Source organism: Hemicordylus capensis, chromosome 3 (assembly GCF_027244095.1).
Source record: "Hemicordylus capensis ecotype Gifberg chromosome 3, rHemCap1.1.pri, whole genome shotgun sequence".
Lineage (NCBI taxonomy): Eukaryota > Metazoa > Chordata > Lepidosauria > Squamata > Cordylidae > Hemicordylus > Hemicordylus capensis.
In genome coordinates, this window is record NC_069659.1 from 271,943,153 (window position 1) to 271,965,607 (window position 22,455).

A 22,455-nucleotide genomic window follows, 5' to 3' on the forward strand; every position below is an offset into this window, starting at 1 on the left:
GATCTCAGAGCAAATGCAGCAATATATAATCAATACTTATGGTGGGGGGAGGGGAATGAATAAAACGTAAGGATTAGTTTTATTATCAATCAGTCCAAAGTAAGGTATTACTGTACTGCATTTTCAGCAAAAGGCGTCATTTTCAGGTAATAGACGTTAAGCCACAGGCATTAAGGTGGCTTGAATCACCTGGAAATTTGTGTTATTAGGAGAGAGATTAAATGAAGGAATATCGTTTTCGCCAGGACGCAGCATTAAATATCGATGCTGTTACACAACTGACCTTTGATGAGATAATTTATTCATCCTGATCTCATTAGATATGTAGTCATGGTAATGGGAAGATGTGTGGCTACATCAGCCTTTCAAAACGTCTTCAAGCTGTGGCACAGATTTAATATGAAAATTTCGGATGCAAGGATATTTATGTAAATTTACAACTGGTTCAATATTTCTCCAGGTTTCTTAATTTAAGCAGTTTTAATGTATGCTCATAATCTGCCTGCTGCTTCTTATGTTTTCCCACAGGCATAGATGAGAGAAATTCTACATAAAAAGACCAGAGAGATATGAAAATTTTGGTCCTTCTCAGTTTAATTTAAACTTCTGTCCTTCTTGGTCTCAGTCCAGTTCCTAACAGAAAATTGCACATCACATAATCATATCAACTGTGAGACAAAAGATTTGTTTTTCCATCCTTTCTTCAGGTAAGGTACAACAGTCATTGCGTCACATTTATTTATTTATTTATTTATTTATTTTACATTTATATCCCGCTCTTCCTCCAAGGAGCCCAGAGCGGTGTACTACATACTCAAGTTTCTCCTCACAACAACCCTGTGAAGTAGGTTAGGCTGAGAGAGAAGTGACTGGCCCAGAGTCACCCAGCTAGTATCATGGCTGAATGGGGATTTGAACTCGGGTCTCCTTGGTCCTAGTCCAGCACTCTAACCACTACACCACGCTGGCTCTCTTTGTTTGCTTTACTTTTGTTATTCCATAACACTTTGTGGGATGCTAGGCAAAGTCCTAGGCAAAAGTATAAATATACATTGCATTGCGGTTTGCCATTCAGCAAGCACATAGTGAAGCATAATGTAATTTTGTAAATCACCTTACACTGGCAAGGTACCATATAGCTTTGATTTACAAGAACATAGGTAAGCAGAAGATGATATGGCTGTCAATCTTGTTGAACGTCACAGCAGTACATTCTGAAATATGCAAAAATTGTAAATACATTCAACTTGAGAATATGCAAATGTTCCCTTTCATTTCAGTATCCACAGCCATCTCCATGTTATTTCTTTGAGTAGAACTAAGGCATAACTAATACGGATAAATCCACCTAAGCAACAGGAAAATCTGCAGATCCTGTATGATTATTTCAAGCAAAATGATATCATTGGGTTACATTGTAAGAACGTTAGTCATGACTAAACCACTGAAATCAAAGTAGCTGTCCCAGTGGACAACTAAATCCAATTCAATGGGACTGGTAATCCTAATTTTTAAAGGCAGAGTTGTCCTTAGAGAGCCCTGGCGGAGTGCAGGGCATCCTTCCAGTTAATTCTAATGGGGGTTAAAAGAGTGGGGCCCGAGACAGTTGCCCTGCTTGCCATGCCCTAAGAACAGCCCTCTTTAAAGGACACAGCCCAATATACCTTGTTGACACCAGTTATTAGATAATGACAACATCATGATCCAGGCTTTGATGCATGAATCATTCTTAAAGAAGGGTTCCTGTGTGTAGAAAAGATAATGCAAAAAAGTTTTATACAGGCTAAAACACATACACATAGGAACAAAGGAAGCTACTTTATATCGAGTCAAACCATTGGTCCATCTAGCTCTGTATGGTCTACACTGAATGGCAGCTACTTCTCCAAGTCTTCAGGCAGGAGTCATTTCCAGGCCTACCTGGAGATGCCAGCGATTTAACCTGGAACTTTCTGCATTCAAAGCAGATACTATTCCACTGAGCTACAGCCCCACCCCCTATATGGTGTTGGGAGACAGGAAAATAGGAAGCTGCCTTACTGAGTCAGACCATTAGTCAATCTAGCTCAGTACCGCCTTCACAGATGGGCAGCAGTTCTCCAGTGTTTAGGCAATAATGTTTCCCCAGAGATTGAATTAGGACCTTTTGCATGCAAAGCAGATGCTCTTTGCATGCAGATGCAGGCACACACAGGATTCATTGTACACACAGTAAAGGTGTATACAGTCAAGGCACATAGATGGTCAAATGAGATCATGTCCCCTGGCCCTGGCCCCTGCCCATGCTCATTTAGCATAACTTGAGACAGAGCCTATGTGCATAGAGTTTTTCTCAAATTCTGAAAAACATGAATACGGAGAGTTAAATGGATGGATTATACACACAAATAACATTTACTGGTATGATGTGTTGCTTTGCCACATAGATGACTAGCACAGTCCAATTAGAAGCTTAAAGTACTGATTCCAGGCATGGAGGAAGAGAGAGAGAGCGCGAGAGTGTGCAATCACATATAGTGTTCCTGAAAAATGCACAGGACCTTGAAAGGCCCACCACTGATACTACCTCTGTACCCTCAGCACTTGTTTGGTGGTGATTAGGGATGTGCACAAATCAAGATTTGTGCACAGATTCAAAGTCCAGATTCGGCACATTTAAAAGTGAGGAGAGCAGGTCCATACTTGCTTCTTCACCATTCTACACAGCTTCCCACTGCAGCTTCATGAACCCTAGCATCTCTCATGAGCCGGGGGGCTGTGCTTCAAATCTGTACATGAATCTCAATTCATGCACATCCCTAGTGGTGATCAAGTGACTCTCTCAGGGCCAACCGAGTAGGATGGGGCATATGGAGGACAGTTTGCTGAGGGCCCCCTGAAACTTGGATCCAGCCTCATAAATGCATGCACATCTATTTGGTATCTGGTTTGTGGATGCCCAAGTTCCCATTCTGTCTTTCACTCTGTAGCTTCAGTAATTTTACTCAGGCTTTATTTATAGTGGCCAGCATGATGCACATCAGTAGGACAGCATAAGAATAACTGTGAGTCTGCAGAGAGCCTCCAGTATCTGCGGAGAGGGAGCTATTTTTGCTTCTCTCTCCTGTTCCAAAAGCCCTTTCCACTTGCAGGAATATGTTCCTAGGGCCAAGCAACCCTCAAGAATATATTCCTGCAAGTGGAAAGAACTTTTGGAGGCAGGAGAAATATGCAAAAATTGGTTCCCCTCTGCACCTGCTTAGTTGCACAATGTGCCATCACCACAGGAACTCAGGTCCCTGCAGACCCGCAGTCCTCCTGACACCAACTGCATGTTATGCTTCCACTTTGGGAGGTTTTATAGTGAATATTTTTGTGAGCTGGCTTGAATGACTTTTGGGGGAAGCAGTAAATACATTTAAAAATTGTTATCCTTTTACCTTCTTCATCAAATCAAATCAGCAACACTGGCAGAAAGCATGCCTATTCCACAGAAATATGAGTAGTAAGGATCTGCATGAACTGAGGTTCATGCACTGGTTCAGCACTGCAGGGAAGAGAGAGCAGAAAGAGGGATCTTTTTTTAAAAAAAGAGGAGAGCAGATCCTTACCTGCTCTCTGCTACCATGTTTCTCCGAAAATAAGACAGTGTCTTATATTAATTTTAGCCCCAAAAAATGCACTAGGGCAATTAGCGGTACATCAGAAATTACTGCTAGGTCTTACTTTCGGGGTAGGTCTTACTTTCGGGGAAACAGGGTACCACATGTTCAGCATGGTGTTGCTGACTGCACAAATAGTGCCCATGAATGCATGGACATCATGTATGGCTGGCGCTGCACGTGGGTTTTGGGGGGCAGTGCCATCACAGCAAGAAGCTGCATGGGGCAGTAGAGAACAAGTAAAGACCTGCTCTCCTCTTTTTTAAAGATCCCACTTACTGCTTCCCTCCCCGCAGCTCCAAACTAATACGTACCTCATCCGAACAGGTTCAGTGCCGAACCAGTACACGAACCTGTTTGTGCACATCCTTAATGAGTAGCAGTTAATATCTATGTGATTTTAATGGTTAATTGGGCCAATTGATGCGAAGAATTAATGTTATTTCAGAAATGAGCCATTAAAGTAGAAGAAAAGATAAAGCACCCAGTTTTTCCTTCTTGACACCAAACTTCATTGCATGTAGTTTGTACAAACTTCAATTGTACTTGGGCATTTTTTATTTCTCAGTAGGTTTGGCCAATTCACTTTTAGAGAATAAGATTTATGATTCCCTTCTCTTCCAGTTGGTCTGTCACTATTAAAAGGGATGTGTTTACTGTACAGTCAGCTCTTCTTAAAAATAATTGGATATACGCTCCTTCTAGAAGCACCAGAGACAGATAATCATCTCCAGCAGTCTCCACCTGTGACAACTCAGGTCCCTCATTCAAAGATTCAAAGCAAGGCTTCAGATAATGCCTGTTTCACCATGAATCAGCTTGTATCCCCCCTCTCCCCGCAGAAACATAAAGCCATTGAAAAGGACTCATTATAGAAAATGACACTGTTACACAATGATACAGCCTAATTGTTGCACTGTTCAAGGAGAAATCTCTCTTTTTTTTTTGCTCTTGCTGTATTTTCTTTCCAATTTAAGGTTTACAACAATTAACAACTGTTTAAATCAATGGATTGTGCACAGTACCCTATTTCAATGAAATAAGGTTTCAAATTTATTTAATGAAGCAAGCGCAAACATATTCTTAGCATCCTAATTCTGTCAATGGGTCTGTGTGGAAGTGTGGTAGTAACCACCTTTCTCAACTATGCTTGTCTTAAAGTGGGGGAAATTAGTTCCAAATGAGTGCAGAGCTGTCCACAGCTGTATTAACCCAAAAATATTTGAGAAAGCTGGTCGTGGTGTGGACACGCAGGAAAGGACCAAAGAAAGTAGACACCTGCTTTGAAAACAAAGGGTTGCTTTGAGGGATAATGGGATACAAAAAGTGAAAAAAGGGTGGTCATGCAAGAGATTAGCATCTAGCAACCTCGCTAACGATGGTCTTCCCATAATGGGGTTTGGCAGATGCTCTGGAGATGGCTCAGGTAGCTCCTAAAGCACATTCACCATACTCTAAGGCTGGGAAGGGGAGCAGAACAAAGAGGGTGAAAGAACAAAGCCATTGTTCATATCTGTCTGAGGTCCTTCTCTTCAGTTGGATCAAGCACAGGATGAGCTATAAGGTATACACAAGCAGCGTGCACAATTGTCCTAAGAAAGTTGCATGTGATTGATGCCTTCCCTAAGGAGGATTTTATAGGTTAAAACATATCCTGAAGCATGATTGAAGAGCTTCAGTGGAGGAGACTGATAAGGTGTTTCTTTTGGAAGCTTAGGTGTTTAGGAGTGCTTGCTCCCAATGGCATGAATAGTGAGTATTGATTAGGTTATGTTCCAGTTCTCCTGTGTGCTCCATAAACAAAAGAAATCTTTAACAAAAGATTGCTGAGGGCAGCAACCTGAATAGAAATGGGAGGAGCCACACATCACACTTCCTGGCATTACATACCCAGTCTCATTAACAAGGGAGAGAAGGGGTTAGACTCCCACGTAGCCTTGAGACATTTTATCAATACAGTTTCATAAGGGAGGAAGAGCGCTAGCATTCCTTTGCTTTAGTCTCTTTTATCCTCTGATTTGACCTGCTCCAAATCTCTCTGTATATGTTCGGATGCAATCAGAGCAGCATGTCCTTTAGTCCATTAGAGGCTTGCAATGACTAGGGGCACCATGGGAAAGCACCTTATCAGAACGACCTGCATTCTGGAGTGCAGCCAGCTAAAGCTTCTCTTCCAAGCAGGCTAGGAAAATGGCTAAGTTTCTCTTTTTTGAGGGATACAATGAAGCACGCAAAATGGTGTAGTGAGAGAGTCTAGTAACAATTCTAAACATTTAGACCACAATCCAACTGACAATGAAGCACACCAGCCTGCTGAAATCAATGGGTTTAAGTTTAAGTACCCTAAACTCTCATTCTGGATTATGGGCTTGTGTGACAAATCTGCCTGCCATTCTATTAGAGAGATTTATATTTTAGGCAAATCTGCTTTTCAACTGTAACTACTGGAAAATATTTTGGGGTGAGAAGATGGGAAGACACGCTAACATCTGTCACTGATGAGAAGCATCTAGGTCTATAAGCAACACCTGTTCATATTCTACTACCTGTCAGACATACATTATAAATGACTTTATATGGTTCTGCTACTCTGAATGTTGATAATTATGACTTGCAGTAAACATTCCCAACAAAGAAATGAAAGTCAGTTAGTAGATGTATTTGAGGAAGAAGCTTACATTCTTGCAGGTGTACTCAAATCGTTTTTGTTCCCAAAATATTAATAATGCAATCTCTTTTTTTGTTCCAGGTTACATCCCTAGATAAATATATATGCTAAAAAAAATCTAGTGAGGTACAAGTGCTATTTCCAGTAAATACTGAGTGAAAATCACATTCCTTTGATGTCAGTTGCAAGCCCCTTGGTGTTAATAAATCAAGATTGCTTTCCTGAGCTATGAAAGTCATCAATAATTCCGTGCACAACAGCATAATGACACAGTGAACAATTTTTTTGAGGGGAGGGGGGCAATATTGAAATTAAATCATAACATGCTGGATGGAGGGCTCTGACCATTTCATTCATGTGAGTGGTTACACCCAAGTTGATTCTGTTGGTACAATGAGGCTTTTCTGTGAGAGTCAGTGCTCCGTAACATGAATAAAATGCTTTTCAGTCTAGGCCAGAAATATTACAGCTGGGATGGAGATATTTCAGGTTGTCTATTGTAGTTCTAGGAGACAAGTAAAAGGCTCTTCATTGCGAACACATGTCAGAAAGATGACATGTTTTCATCACTCCCAGAATTAGTTATAGGTCTCTGAATGCATTAACTGACTGAAGGGAAGCTATCAGACAGGTTTTGAATCACAGTAGCAATCGGCAAGTGCAAGTGGCAATGTAATTTTAACAAGCACTCAACGTAGATCTCAACGTTTCATCATTAAAAACGCATGACAATTCCTTTCCCAGTAGAATTACTAGAAGGGAAAACCACCAAAAGAACAGTGTCTATTTACAGAGACTGATTCTGGTCCTGGATAAAGGAAAGGGGCAAAGTATCATTCTACACAGATCTCCATCATCTTAAAGGCTGTCTTGCAAATTGCTGGTAGTATTATTTGGAAAGGCTATGGAAAAGAAGGGCAAAAAGAAATAAAGAATTTTTACATTAATAAATGGGTACTGTATATACTATTCTGAGCGCAACATCCAGTCACAAACTAATGTCTGGAATTCACCAAACCACTTGCTGCTTTGTCCTCAGGGATCCCATTGCCAGTGGGTACAGTTCATTGAAAGAAATGAGGGTTCTCTTGCACAAATCCTATTTGATTCATTTCATTAGCATTTGTCTAGTTTCTGTTGGATTGTGTTTTCAATTTTGGGCTTGGATTTGTTCAACACATAGCTGTTAGAGTATCAACTTGGTGCTATGTACATTTGGTAAACACATAGAAAACAGGGCAGGATAATAACTAAATGGTGTGACCTTTCCACTTAGTGACCATCTCTGTTTCATTTTTCCACATGCTCACTGATTTTACACAGTAAGCTTGAGGGTAGTGTTTCAGGGCTGGCTCTACCCATGCGAAAGCACCCTAGCCATCAAAGAAATGGCCATGAACTTTCATCTATATCCATAAATGGTAGAGTCTACAGTTACATAGCTCAAGACAATTGCTCGCTCCGTTTCTTTGTTTAAAGCCATACTCAAAGAATTTTTCCCCACTGCATTTTTTCATTGACTACTCTGTTACGAAAGCTGTCTAACTGACCACTTCCAACCCTTCAGAAAGAACCATAATGGTTATGTGCTGATCACATTTTGGAATCAAGGGAAGTATGTTCCAAACACAAGCTGGAACACACAAATGGATCACTGGAATTTAGAATGACAATAGAGAAGTTTAAAGGTAACTTAAACAGGAGCAGGGCTCGAATGAGGGTGAGGAAGTCTCTGGGGTTAGGGGCTGCAGTTTGGCCAATTGGTGCCGGCAACGCTGCAGCCACGACCAAGAGGGGTGAGGGGGATGGAAGCAATGGGATAGAGGAGGAGCAGGAGTGCAGCTCAGGTGAGGGTGGAGAGAACTCTGAGGTGAGGGCGCAATGGCGGTGGGGTGAGGGGAGCAATCAAGTACTAGTGCGCAGATGCTCTGCGTGGGTTTAACTAGTAATGTATTAAATGTATTTATTCCATATATTTATATACTGCCTTTCTAAGCAAGTAGTTTCTAGAATTCAGGGGTAGCATCCAGATTAAGTTTGTACAACAGAGAGATAGCATATAGGCATCTGAGAAACCTAATTAGCAACTTGGATGCAGCTTGACTTGGGTCCTCATTCGAATGCTGTGAATGTGACCTTCTCCAGCTGCATGCTGTTCCACATTGCACATTCTACTAGGCAAAAGTGAGAAGTCTCTCTTGCACACAATGCAATGAACTTACAAAGCATTATAATGCACTTTAAACAGCCAACATAATTCCTTTTCCCATTCTTCACAATATTTCTGCATCCATCTGCCATTTGTGTGTGTGTGCTGGAAGCTGAGTGGAGAAAGAGGCCATGACAACAGTATGCCCCACAAAGCTGCTCTAAACCCGAGAGAGAGAAAGTTTCTCAGAAAGAGCCATGCCTTTATAGGCTTGGCTGCTCTGCTCTACAAGGCTTAACCTCCCTCCCACTGCTTGTAAGGGCAAAGCTGAATTTTGACTCCAGAAAAAAGCTTCATGGGAGTAGTAGTTGTAGTCTGCTACCCAGGAGTAATTCTAGAACATCTTTTCTGAGGTAGCAAAGGGGTAGCAAAGTATTTTATTGGGGGGTCTGTATGTGAGGATTTTTGCTGTTAATTAAGTACTTATGAAGATAAGTGAATTGAGGTAATTAAAGTTTATTTTATTTTATTTTATTTTAGGCCACCTGATTCAAAAGGCTCTAGGCAGTACACAAAGATGAATAAAGTAAAAACAAAATAAAACTGTTAAAACAAACATCTAAAACATTCAATAATGACTAAAAACCAGGCTAAATAAATGGATCTTAAGGGGTCTCTTAAAGGCTGATAAAGATGTTAAGATGCAAATGTCTATAGGGAGCACATTCCACAGCCAGGAGCGACTACAGAGAAGGCCTGTTCCCAAGTTGCCACCAGAGGAGCTGGCAGCATCGGGAGATGGACCTCTCTCAATAACCTTAATGTGCGGTGGGAAGTATGCAGAAGAAGGCGTTCTCCCAGGTAACCTAAGCCATTTAAGGCCATAAGGTAATTACCAGCACATTGTATTTTGTCCGAAAACCTACTGGCAGGCAATGCAGTTGTTTTAAAGCAGTCATAATATGATGTCTCTGAGAAATGCTGGAGACCAATCTAGCTGCTGCATTTTGGACCAACTGAAGTTTCTGAACTACATACGTGTTGCAGAGGTCAAGTCTAGAGGTTACCAGAGAGTGCACCACAGTTCTGAGATCATTATCTTCAAGGAACAGATGCAGCTGTTGTATCAACCAAAGCTGATAGAAAGTGCTTCAGGCCATAGACTCAACCTGAGAAACCAGAGTGAAGCCTGGATCCAGAAACACTCCCAAGCTACATACCTGTTCCTTCAGGGGGAGTGCAACCCCATCCAGATCTACCATGTCCCTCAAAGCATGACCCATTAACAGGAGTACCCCCATCTTGTTGGGATTCAGTTTCAATTTATTATCCCTCATCCAGTCCATTACAATTACTGCCTGTAGGCAGGCATTTAGGGAGGTGATGCCACTCCCTTATGATAATGTCAAGGAAAAAATAGATTTGGGTGTCATCAGCATCCAAATCTCCTGATGATCTCACCCAGTGGTTTCATGTAGATGTTAAATAGTATCAGAGATAGGATGGAGCCCTCAGGGACACCATACAACAGCTCTCATTTCAGAGAGCACCTATCTCCTACAACATCATCAGAAATCTACCATAGGGATAGGAATGGAACCACTACAAGCAGTACCACCTATTCCCAAATCCCTCTAATGATCCAGAAGGATAGTACTGAAAGCCGCAGAAAGGTCCAAAAGAATCAACAAAGTCACACTCCCTCTGTCCATTCCTTGGTAGAGATCATCCATCAAGCCAACCAAGGCTGTCTCCACCCCATAGCCTGCTCCAAAGCCACCACCCTCTCAATTACCATGCCTATCCAAGGCAGGTTGGAGTCTGGCCTGTAATTATCCATCACTGAGAACTCCAGGGCAGGCTTCTTAAGTAAAGGTCTCAACAATGCCTCCTTCAAACATGGATGAGTTTGTCCTCCATTAGCAAGGCATTAATGTCTCCTACCTACCTGGCTGCACTGACTTCTGGGATACAGAAGTGAGTGAATGAGGCATCTTTAAACAATTGGGGCATTTAAAAATATTTAATTCAAGCAATAGGACCATAATATACAATGGCTGTATTTCCTGAAACTTTGCTGTAAAGTTCCAGTCTGGTGAGTGGGAAATATTTGGGGAGGAGTGCCCAATATTCCTTGGAGTCATCCCTGCTGCTGACTGGCCAACAGGTCTGAAGACTGCTGACCTGCAATATGAAGCCGACATCCTGTCATTGTGTGTGCTGTCCATTGAAGTCAGTGGCCCCGGCCCAGCCCCCAAGGGGCGGGGGCGGGAGGAACAACTTGTTCCTTATTAACCTGAAAAGAAATGCTGCATTTGAATTGTAAATAAGGAACAGTACCTTGAAATAGGGAACAGGTGGCAAGCCTAGCACAGAGCCAACTCAACTCTTTTTCAGGCAAATGCCTCATCTGGACCCTTCACGATGAAGAAGCCATCACTAGCAGAAAAATTATCACATAATCTTCCACTGCTCAGGAAAGGGAAAATACAATATAATAAATCTCCCATTTTTAGTTTGCTAAGCAACATTCACTTCATATATGGTGTTCCCACCCTCCTTTTATGTTCTTGAAATATTTCCCAGATTTGTGCAAAATATTCCTTCATTCTGTCTACCATATTTTCTAAAGATATAATTTCTTGATTGGAAATTGTTTCATAGATTCCATTTTAAGGTTAACCCTGTGTGTTTCAGGACAACATTATAAGGCACTGAAACAAAATTATTAGAAATAAAAAAAACAACTTATCCCAAGTTTCTTACCGTTGTCATGCTGTGAGATGGCATTTCATTACACTGCCAGAAGTTGAACTGCAGTCATTTCTCAGATGCAGACTTGATTCTGGGCTCTTGCCCAAGAACACACTAAAAGTCAGTGGAGGCACAGTGAATATTACTGCCGTGCCATAGGTGTCTATTGAGTTTTACAGCCAAATAAAGGGAAGTAACCTCCCCAAGGAACATATATAGTAAAGACTGTTCACTTGATTCTACACTTAGCAGCCATCTACCTGAACCAATTAAGGAACATTCCCCCTCATACTGATGTGCAAGCAAGGACACCCCACCCTTCCTAAAAAATGTTTAACTATCTACCTTATTCCCCTTTTCATTGATATTTGCTAAGTCTGTAACCTGTAGAGCTTGATCAATTCTTAGGATTAAGAATTCAAAGAACCTCCTCTTCCTAAAAAAAAAATCCATACATATAACTTCTGTTTTACAGCAAAATGCAGTTGCTTGCTATGTCCCATACTATGCTGCAGCTTCCAGGGTCCAAATTGCTGTTATCCCAACACCAAGGTTAGGGGAGATTAGAGAAAATATCTATACTGGCAGATGCCAGGTCTCAAATTGGACTGAAATCCATGCCCTTTCTCCTGGAAGTCTGATGCCTAAAGCTCAAATAAATTGGAATGAGATGGGAAACAGACTTTGCAGATGCTCAGGAGTCCATGGCTGAACCCTGGCATTGTAAATAGGTTCTGGCCCAGTCCTGGCTCACATCAAATTTAAAAAAATTCTGTTCTTTGAAGAGACAAAAGTGGAAGATGTATGTAGACATAGCTAAGGGATGGATTCATACAATCCCCTTAAGTGACAGAGTGATGGGCAATTCACATTTATTCAGAGCAAGGTCGGAGTTACTGCCCCATAGTGTGACCTCATAGTGCTCTGGTAAGTGCTATGGCAGTGTCATGTGGAACTACAGCGTTCATTCTACATGAACATTTCCCAGAATTAGCATGTCGGGAAGAAGGCTGTGCTAGAATTTCTTTCTCTGGCATTTAAACTTTCTGTGTGCAGTAGGTTATATATAACTTACATTATTATTAATTTAATTTTAATTTTATTTTTACATTTATATCCCGCTCTTCCTCCAAGGAGCCCAGAGCGGTGTACTACATACTTGAGTTTCTCTTTCACAACAACCCTGTGAAGTAGGTTAGGCTGAGAGAGAAGTGACTGGCCCAGAGTCAACCAGCTAGTATCATGGCTGAATGGGGATTTGAACTCGGGTCTCCCCAGTTCTAGTCCAGCACTCTAACCACTACACCACGCTGGCTCATTTTAGAGATGAATAGGTTGATGGATCAAATATGAGATATGCCCACCTGCAGTCTGAAGCACATTACAGTTCATCGAGCTTAGGTTCTAAATCCTAACGTTAAAGATAGTGAATGACATACAGTGCAGGGTAATGCAGATGGTTCAGCACTGCCCGCAGCCCTGTGAGTGTCTAAAACACTCTCCACAGTGTTATGGAACAGGGCTGTTCTGCTCTGGCTTGCAAAGCTGCAGTTGCAAAGCTGCAGTTGTGTGACACTGACCTCATTATTTCCCATGGAGGCAGTGGGAAATGGTGAAATCGTGCAATTTTCGCGCAATTGTGGTTGCATAATTTTAAGTCAGAGCAGATTTTAAGTCGGAGCAGAATAGGCAGATACTGTGAATGCATAACTTTAAGTCAGTGTTGCTGTTCTGCAACACCACAGCAATGTTTTAGACCCATGCAGGGCTTAGGGATGTGCACAAACTGGGTCTGGGCCAGTTCGGCCGGGGGGGGGGGGTTACCTTTAAGGAGTGGGAAGGGTGCTCTTACCCACCACCACCACATTTTGCCCACCGGCGCTATGAAGAAAATCGCTGGGGCAGGGCAGCAGTGTACCTCCTTGCCGTGCACCAGCTACTTCCGGGAGGACGCTGACTGGGGCAGCAAGGAGATATGCTGCCACCTTGCACCAGCAATTTTCATCATAGTGCCAGAGGGTGAAACGCGGGGGGGGGGGGTAAGATCACTCTCCTCACTCCTTAAAGGTAACCCCCCAGCCACCAGTTCAGCAGAACACAGGACCTTCTGAACCGGTTCATGCACATCCATAGCAGGGGTGTGGGTAGTACTGAACCACCTGTATTATCCTGCACTGTATGTCAGCCATTTTCTTTTGCCCATATACAGTACTGTTGGAGAATCACTTAATTCAGTCCCCAATAATTGTGTGATGTTTATTTACTATTTCACTCTATTTGTTGCTTCTCAACTTTGTTGTTCCCCTCCAAAAAGTATGCAATAAATGTTAAAACAACATCAGCAATTTAAACACACACACAATAAAATGGATATAACCAACAGTTTAAAACAAAAATAGTACAATAACTTAAAATGTGCTGGCAGAATAAAAATATTCTTAGTGGCCTTCTACAGAAGGCGCAGATCAAAAATGTTTTGCAGGGGTCAAGTTCCACAAAACAGGGGCCACCAACAGCAAAGCCATGCACTAGGACTAGTGCTGTCTCGCCTCCAGACTGAAGTGCATGTAGTAAATCTGTTTCATCCAGAAGAGACTGAAACTGCTGGGTTATCACCTGGTCCATCACTTTTGCCAGAAGACAGATGTTTGAACTGGGCTTAAATTACTTAAATAAGAAGGTGCAGAAAATATTTTTGCAACTAAGGCTGTACAACAGCCTTTTATGTAGACAGAAATTCTGCCTTCCTCAAATAGGCACTGAATTGTCTTTTTGCCCCAGGCCACCACTCGGTCATGGCAAGCTATTACAAGCCTTGATGGGCGTGGTCACGTGGGTAAGAGATGGCACAATGAGTCCTACTGAATCTGATCAAATTCAACACAGTTAACAGCCACAAATTAGTAACTGAATTCAGCAAGAAGAGAACACATTCCAAGGACACAGAAGAGAGGATGATAACATCTGAGGAAGACAAATCTGTGGCTGTAAAGAAATTGTGCCTTTGCCAATGTCTCAAATACAAGGAGTAAGAAAGATACTAGTATGAGCTCTGATAATATGTGCAAGACCCCACGCCAGGAAAACTGATTAAGAAAAACTCTCCCACACTAAAGGAGGCAAGCGGGTGGGAGGGACGTTAAATAACATTAAACAGTATTGTCATATCCATGAATTTGTAATGGGACTGTATAAAGCAGCCCTGATTTGATCTGGAGGCTGCCTCAGTGCTTGAGAGGGGCCGTAGATTTGATATGGGACTTTCAGTGGGGGGTGGTCCTGCTTTGCTTCAACCCAGTTCAAAGTGGTTGCTTTGATACAGGGCTGAAGCGGTCTCTGTCTGCCACTCCCTCAAGTGCTGCTCTGAAGGTACTTATCAGACCAGATAGGAGAAAGGCTAGAAGAAATTCATCTTATTCAAGTGGAGAGGGAGTGCCAGTGATGGCTTGAGATTGAAGACAACTTCTGGAAAGTTTTGCCCTACCGTTCCGGGAATTGTAGTCTTTTCCAAAGCTCCAGCCATGGCCACTGGTTTAAGTCTCAAGCCAGTACCGATACTCCAGATGAACTACCAGCCTCCTGCCTGAACTGGGCGCTTTCCAGATTCCCTGATGTTCAGTGGCAGTTTACTTCGGCTTGGCAGAATCGTTTGAGGATAATTTTGAAGCTGTAAATAGAGGTTGTTAAACAAAGCCATCAGCAGGGGAAGCAGTCTTTCCTAGCTTACACAAACCTCCCTGCAAGGGGGAAATACAGCTATTATTCTACAACTTCGTAGTGCTGTATCACAAAGAGAAAATCCAAAATAAGGCATTAGAAATGTGAACAGCACCTTGCTGACAGTGCAGAGAATGTGATGTAGAAACACAGGCAGTACAGAAGGACACTATTATTATTATTATTATTATTATTATTATTACATTTATATCCCACTTTCCTCCAAGGAGCCCAGAGTGATGTACTACATACTTAAGTTTCTCTTTCACAACAACCCTGTGAAGTAGGCTAGGCTGAGAGAGAATTAACTAGCCCAGAGTCACCCAGCTAGTATTATGGCTGAATGGGGATTTGAACTTGGGTCTCCCTGGTCCTAGTCCAGCACTCTAACCACTACTGCTGCAGTATCCAATCTGGAAAGTGCCCTGGTGAGTTCCTTCAGCTGGCAGAATGGCAGATGGGCCAAAACTAAGGTTTGGCAGTCTAGTCAAATTGGACCAATACTTTAATTTAGCTCCAGTTGAGCCCAAACTGTAAAGTTTAATTTAAGTCAAATCTGAATAGGCTTCTGAGGATTTGCACAGCTCTATTCAATAAATATTAATAATAGACACAAAGTAACACAGTCCAGATATGAGTAAGTATCATGACCCCAAGTGTATCCAAGTGTATCCCAAGTGTATCATGAAAATACACTTGAAATTAGCTGTGTTTGATCTCTATCTAATAGCATAGTGATACCTATATACTTTGGACCTGATCCACCTCTAGTTGTACACAAAAACTAGTGGTTCTGGATGGAGAGAGACACTCTTACCTGCATCAGGACACTTCAAGCCTGCGTGAACATCACAGTTTAGAGATGGATGCACATCTGCATCAGATGCACATATGGAAGAATGTCTTCACATTCAAACTTCCCTTGCTGGATTGTGACATTTGCTTTATCAAAAGGAATAGGATGATAATTTTCTGGATATTTTTTCAAAGTCTGCAGACCTTTTGCTTACCCTAATATCAAAAATTGTATTTCTTCTTTAAATCCAACAGTTATTTCTCAATTTCCTCTGTTATAATAATTTCTGACTGATGTGTTGATGGATAAATCCGACAAAAAGTTTTATTTCATAGTTCTGAATTACCTTTTCTCACTTGGACTGCATAGTAGTATATTATTGTCAAAAGCACTACAATATTGATGCCTCATTCATGCAAGCAGAGAACCAAGTTCTGGCTGTATAATAAAACATTTATTATAATGAATGCAAGAATTGTAAACCATAACAAACTGACAAGAAAAAATCATAGGTCATCAAATCTTCAAACATGCATAGAATTTGCAGGAATTTTTAATTCTATTCCATCCTGTCTCAGTTCATTCATGTGTATTTACAGTCCTGTAGTGCTCTGGAGTCTTCTATACCAGCCCATGCAATTAGAAAGGGGATACACCACGAGTGTGCCCATCGCAACCTCTTCTACAAATCTCCTTATGCCCTCCTGGCATGTCATTTGGGGTAGGGGGGACTGTTCATCTGAACAGCCACTCTATACATGCTCCAAGGAGCCATTCAGATTAATAAACTCTCCACATGATAAAGATGTGCCAGGAGGGTGTTGGAATGCTACAAAAGATATCATGACAGACACATTCTTGTCACATCCCCTTTCTAATTGTGTGGGCAGGTAAATTAACATCTGAATGGCTCCCTCTGAATTCAGAGAGTCAGGATATCCAGATGATCTCAAGATGCAGATGATATGGCTTTAGCTGTACTACTGTGTTTATTTATTGTTGGATTTTTATACTGCCTTTCATTAAAACAATATCACTGAGGTTTCCAAAACATTTCAAACAATATAAAACTTTTTTAAAAAGTTACACAATAAAAATATTAAATTGGAATATGAAAACACAAATCTAATTAAAAGTTTTAAAACTGCACACAATGACTCCATAAAATACAGAGCAGCAGCAACAAAATCATTTGTATAAAAGCCTGGGTAAAAAGCCAAGATCCCACTTGCTTTCTAAAACTGTGATGGAGGCTGAGGAGTGGCTGCCATCTAGGAGAGCATTCCAAAGCCTGGGGGCAATGACTGAGAAGGCCCTGTCCCACATGCACAGCAGCCAAGCCTCCCTCATTGTCGGCATGCAGAGCAAAGCCTTCTCTGATGACCTTGTCAATTGGGCAGAAAACCTTGGAAGCAGGCAAATATTTAGGGCCCAAACAATGAAGGCCTTTAAAGTTCAAAACCAGCACCTTGAATTGGACCTAGAAAAATATTTGCAGCCAATGTAGCTCTTTCAATATGGGTGTCACATGAACAGCAGACAGCTCTGGATAAAATCCTAGCTGCTGCACTTTGCACTAGCTGCCATTTCTGAATATTCTTCAAGGGCAGCCCCACATAGAGCATGTTACAATAATCCAGCTTTGACATGACTAAGGCATGGGCAACTGTGGCCAGATCTGCCTTCTTGAGAAAGGGACGCAGCTGACACACTAGCCAAAGCTGTGCAAAGGCACCCCTGGCCACTGCCTCCACCTGAGCTTCTAAAAGCTGAGCTGGGTCCATCAATACCCCCAAGCTGCGCACCTGCTCTTTCAAGGGGAGTGCAACCCCATCCAGAACTGGCCGAATCCCTTCATTTGTTATTGCAAAGAATTACAAGAAAAATGCATGTGCCAGCAAATGTTCAGGCATCGTGATGCATGAAGTCTGCAAGTTATTAATAAGTAATTACATTTCTTGCTCCCAGTCTATTCATACGTATGTATAACCTTGCTAGCAATAATGGCAATCAAAGCAGTCACTGTTGCCAGTTAGCAAGCTGGCCCTCTTTCAATTGCTCTTTCTAGGGACAAGTAGATGCCCCATCAATACATGACAGGCTTCTGAGACAATTTGGTAGTGGATGGATTTTCATCATTTGTTTATGCTCCCTTTCCCTCTGTCACAGGACCCATACACATATACATTGCAATTATTTTGGGAACTGAGACAAACAGTGCAACCAGTCACTGAAACCTATGTTCACTTCTGAGTTTACTCCTCCTGGTGGTCCATTCCTGTCTCTGTGGCTGATGCAAGTGAAGGTAGTGACTGTGCAAGCTAGGCAATCTCTATGGGTTCCTACTTTGGCTCACAGATGTCCTATGAACCAGGCATGGTTCACTACCACATTCATGTGCCCTTATCACTTTCATGTGCTTTACATAACATGATGCACTTCCGTGTATTCTCTTTGTGCAGCAGGTGTGTTCTTATATGCGCCGTCTAAGACCCAAGAGCTACTTCAGGTTCACACAATAGGATTGTTGGCTGACATGATGCACAACAGTAGGTCAGTTTAAGAAGATCTGTAGGGAGCCTCTAGTGGCCCGACAGAGATGGACTGTTGCACGGCCAAGTGGGAGCGGAGAGGGAATTTCCGCATCTCTTTCCTCCCTAAAAAAGCGTTTTCCACTTACATAAATATGTTCAGTCATGCATTTTGGAAAGAGGGGTTATAAGCAAAAAATACTTCCTCCTCCTCCTCCACACCCACTTGGCTGAGCCAAGGGCCATCTCTGCAGAGATGCTAGAGACTCTCTGAGGACCCACAGCTCTTCTTAAGCTGACTTACTGCTGCACATCATGTTAGCCATTATTATTAATAAAAATTACCACTAACAGAAGACTTTCCATGTTATATTGCACATCATGTACATTTGAAATTCTATGTATTTCAAAAGCTGCCTGGCATTCAGAATGAGGACTGCATGTGTCCAAAGTTCCACTGCGCATGCAGAATTAGTGGAGGTATTCTTCAGATCCTACCTATAGCTGCAAAGATTATATAAGCTCAACACACTGTGGCTTTACATGCATTTATTTTACTATTATCGATCAACCACAAACACACAGCAAAAAACTGAGAGGATAGGAATAACTACTGCAAGTGGCTTTCTTGCATTTGACTTTGCTTTCAACTCTCTCTCTCTCTCTCTCTCTCTCTCTCTGTTATCCCCATAGAATTCAATTTCTTCATACTGCAGCACTGAATAATGGAATCTTTGTCCTCTGGAGGGTAAAAAAGCTGCATTGTTACAGAATACAGTGTCTACATTGTGTGACTGCATAAGCAGCATCAGGAGGATACATGATTATGAAGAAACACATACACAATAAAGTGTACCAAGAACAGTGGATGAAAATTAGCTACTACATGACCTAGAAAGCAACTGTGTCAAACTGGTTATTTTAGCACATAGTGAGCTCATGCACACTGTGGATCAATTCACATACCTAAATTCCTCCTTCAGATCTAAAGAACTGCCTAGAGCCATCTGGGTGAGGCGGTATAAAAGTCAAATAAACAAACAAAAAAGCAAGCAATCCGTCTGGGGCTTTTTCGTTTGGAAAAGAGACCCCTACGGGGAGACATGGTAGCAATAGCAATAGCACTTACATTTATATACCGCTCTATAGCCAGAGCTCTCTAAGCGGTTTACAATGATTTTAGCATATTGCCCCCAACATTCTGGGTACTCATTTTACTGACCTCAGAAGGATGGAAGGCTGAGTCAACCTTGAGCCCCTGGTCAGGATCGAACTTGTAACCTTCTGGTTACAGGGCAGCAGTTTTACCACTGCACCACCAGGGGCTTTTATAAACCTGCAGAGGTTTATAAAATTATGCATGGAGGGAAGAGCATTGAGAAAGAGCCTATTTTTCTCCCTCTTTCACAATACCAGAACTGGGGGTCATCTAATAAAACTGACAGCCAGGAAATTTAGAATTGATGAAAGGAAGTACTTTTTCACACAGCAGAGATTGAATTCTCTGCCATGGGATGTGGTAATGGCTGCCAGCTTGGATGACTTTAAAAAGAGTTTGAACAAATTAATGGAAGACAGGTCTGTCAGTGGCTACTAGTGTGGATGATAGATAACAGGATGCCTCTAAATATCAGTTGCTGTGAGAGGACACACCTTCACCTCTTGCCTGTGGGCTTCTCAGAGGCATTTGGTGGGCCACTGTGGGAAACAGAATGCTGGACTAGATGGACCTTGGGCCTGATGCTAGGAATTGAACCTTGGACCTTCTACATGCAAAGCAGATGTTCTTCCACTGAACTATGGTCCTATTCTCCAACATTGGAGACATTATGACATATGGTCATAATCTGTTCTGGATGTTTGTGTAACCCTCTCTGGCAGCAGCTGACACACTATATCGTACTGATCTATTATCTATATGTAGAGCCTTCATTTCCTCCCCAAGGGAATGAATATATATCTATACATAACATATCCATATACACTTTCTGCATTGTGCTCCTTAATAATAAATCACACTCATATAGACCTTGAATGTTCCACAGAGTGCTTCACTTACATTATCTTATAATCCTGGCACCCAGTATTATTGTTCTCACGGGTGTAGTCAGCACATGGAAGACCTGTGTTTGCCACAATCAGACACCGCCCCCCACCCCGTGCGTCTCTTTCCCTCTCCTCCTCACCCTCCTCTGCCAGCACAAGCTGTTTGTGCTTCCTGCTTCTGTGTGCAGGAGTGGCAGAAATGGAGGCAGGCACTAGTGGAGGCAGAGGTGGGAGGCTGTAAGTGCCAACGTGTGGGAATGGTGGTAGCAGAGGCTGGCCAACTGGCCAGCAGTGGGAGGGGGGAAAGGGCATGGTCCCAAGGAGCGTATGGGCTCATGTTCTGGAGCCACCCTGGAATACCAATAGCTCCACCCCTGATTAGCCAAAAAAGAATTATTTGGCCTGTTTTGGTCTAAGACCGTAAATAAAATTTGAATTGAATTGAATTATTTGGCCTAAAGCTACCATGTGAATTCATAGCAAATTTAAATCGGTGACTTCCTGATTCATAGCTGTTTCTCAACCACTATACTGCTTTATTGTTTCTACTTACTTTTTACACCTCAATCATAAGCTAATCTCTCAGAAGCTTTGGACTTTTTTTTTTTTTAAGAAGATTGGGGATGGTAGGGAAGAATGGTGTGGATGGTATTTTTGACCCATTCAGTCCTCACACACACACCATTTCCTTGGACCTAATTCATCCTATTTAGCCCCCTTTCTAAGATCAGTTCAACAACACTGGTCTCTCATGGCAGAAACAGCAGCAATGAAATGCAAGACAACACATTTTCCCCTCCAATGATTGCCTTTCGTCCTAGATGTCTTTAAAGAGACTGTTCAAAGAAAACTGAGAAGAGGTACATGTAATTCTATTTATCTCTCACAGTCTTCCAATCTTCCTTCATTATTGATGGGTTTTTGTCAGAAGCCTTTTTGTGATGGGAAATTCCTCTTTATTCACTTAAAGGAAATCAATACTGTGTTAGGAAGTCCAATTTTTAATTCTCTATCTATTGTGGGAGTGGAAGTAGGTCTGTTTTTCCTTTTGTGTCAATGCAGATCACCGTGCCATACGATTAAAATGTTTTTCATTGTATCAATATTGATATTTAATTTCTGTAGTTCTGGCAGGTTTAAGCTAGGTCTTTTGCATTCTGATAGAAAAGGGATGTCTCAGAAAAAAATGGCCTGAAATAGCAAATTGCAAACCAGAACCATCAAATAGTACATTAACCTTATTTAACCTTGATCCTCTCCTACCATTTACAAGAACACAGCTTATAGTAGCTAGAGGTGCATCAAGGTAATCTTTTGCAGTCACAGCTACTTTAGTAGTTAAAAAAAAAAAACAGTCTCAGAGAAAAATATTAAACCTCATTCACAACATTTGCCTGCTTTAGAGTCCCCCCACCTCCACCCTCCTGATTCTTATCAGCCGGAGCAGAAAAAACTGCACTATTAACTTTCTCCCAACCTCCCTATGATTTGTTTAATCGAGTCAGCACCGATGCAAATAAAATCTTTTCCATGTCATAGGCATTTCACATATTCTCCCGAAAGCACAATGAAAACTTTCCATCCTCTACACCCTCCCTCCAGAAAAATCACACATACCCTTTTGTCCAAAATGGCTGTTACCACACTTGCTCAGACACATGTAGTGCCTACATGTCTACCTATGTTTTTAGGGCAAACTGGAGATTTAGCTCAAAACCAAATTTGCAACTGTGCATAACAACCAGTCTGGAGATAGGCAAACCCCAACATTAGGGCATCACAAAGGAGCAACAGACTCAAGAACGTTAATACAAAGAAATAGGTTTATTGATAAAGCAGAGGCACAAAGCAAACGGTGGTATTTGGCAACTTTGTTTTTATTTGTTTTTAAATATATATTTATATCTCTTGATTGAGGCCAGAGCTTGGTATCTAATACTAATAAACTGGGCAAGAATCAACTTAATGCCCTCTCGTCTCCTTCCCTTGTTATTATTGGATAGGCACTGCTCGAGCTGGTGGGAAAACTGTATCAGGAAACTCCGTACCTACGGTCTTTCGCCTGAGGCAATCCTCTCTGTGGGATTGGTCAGGGCCAAAGAACTTATTAAACGAAGGATCTAGGATATTGAGTTTCAGAATGTTTCGAGGAC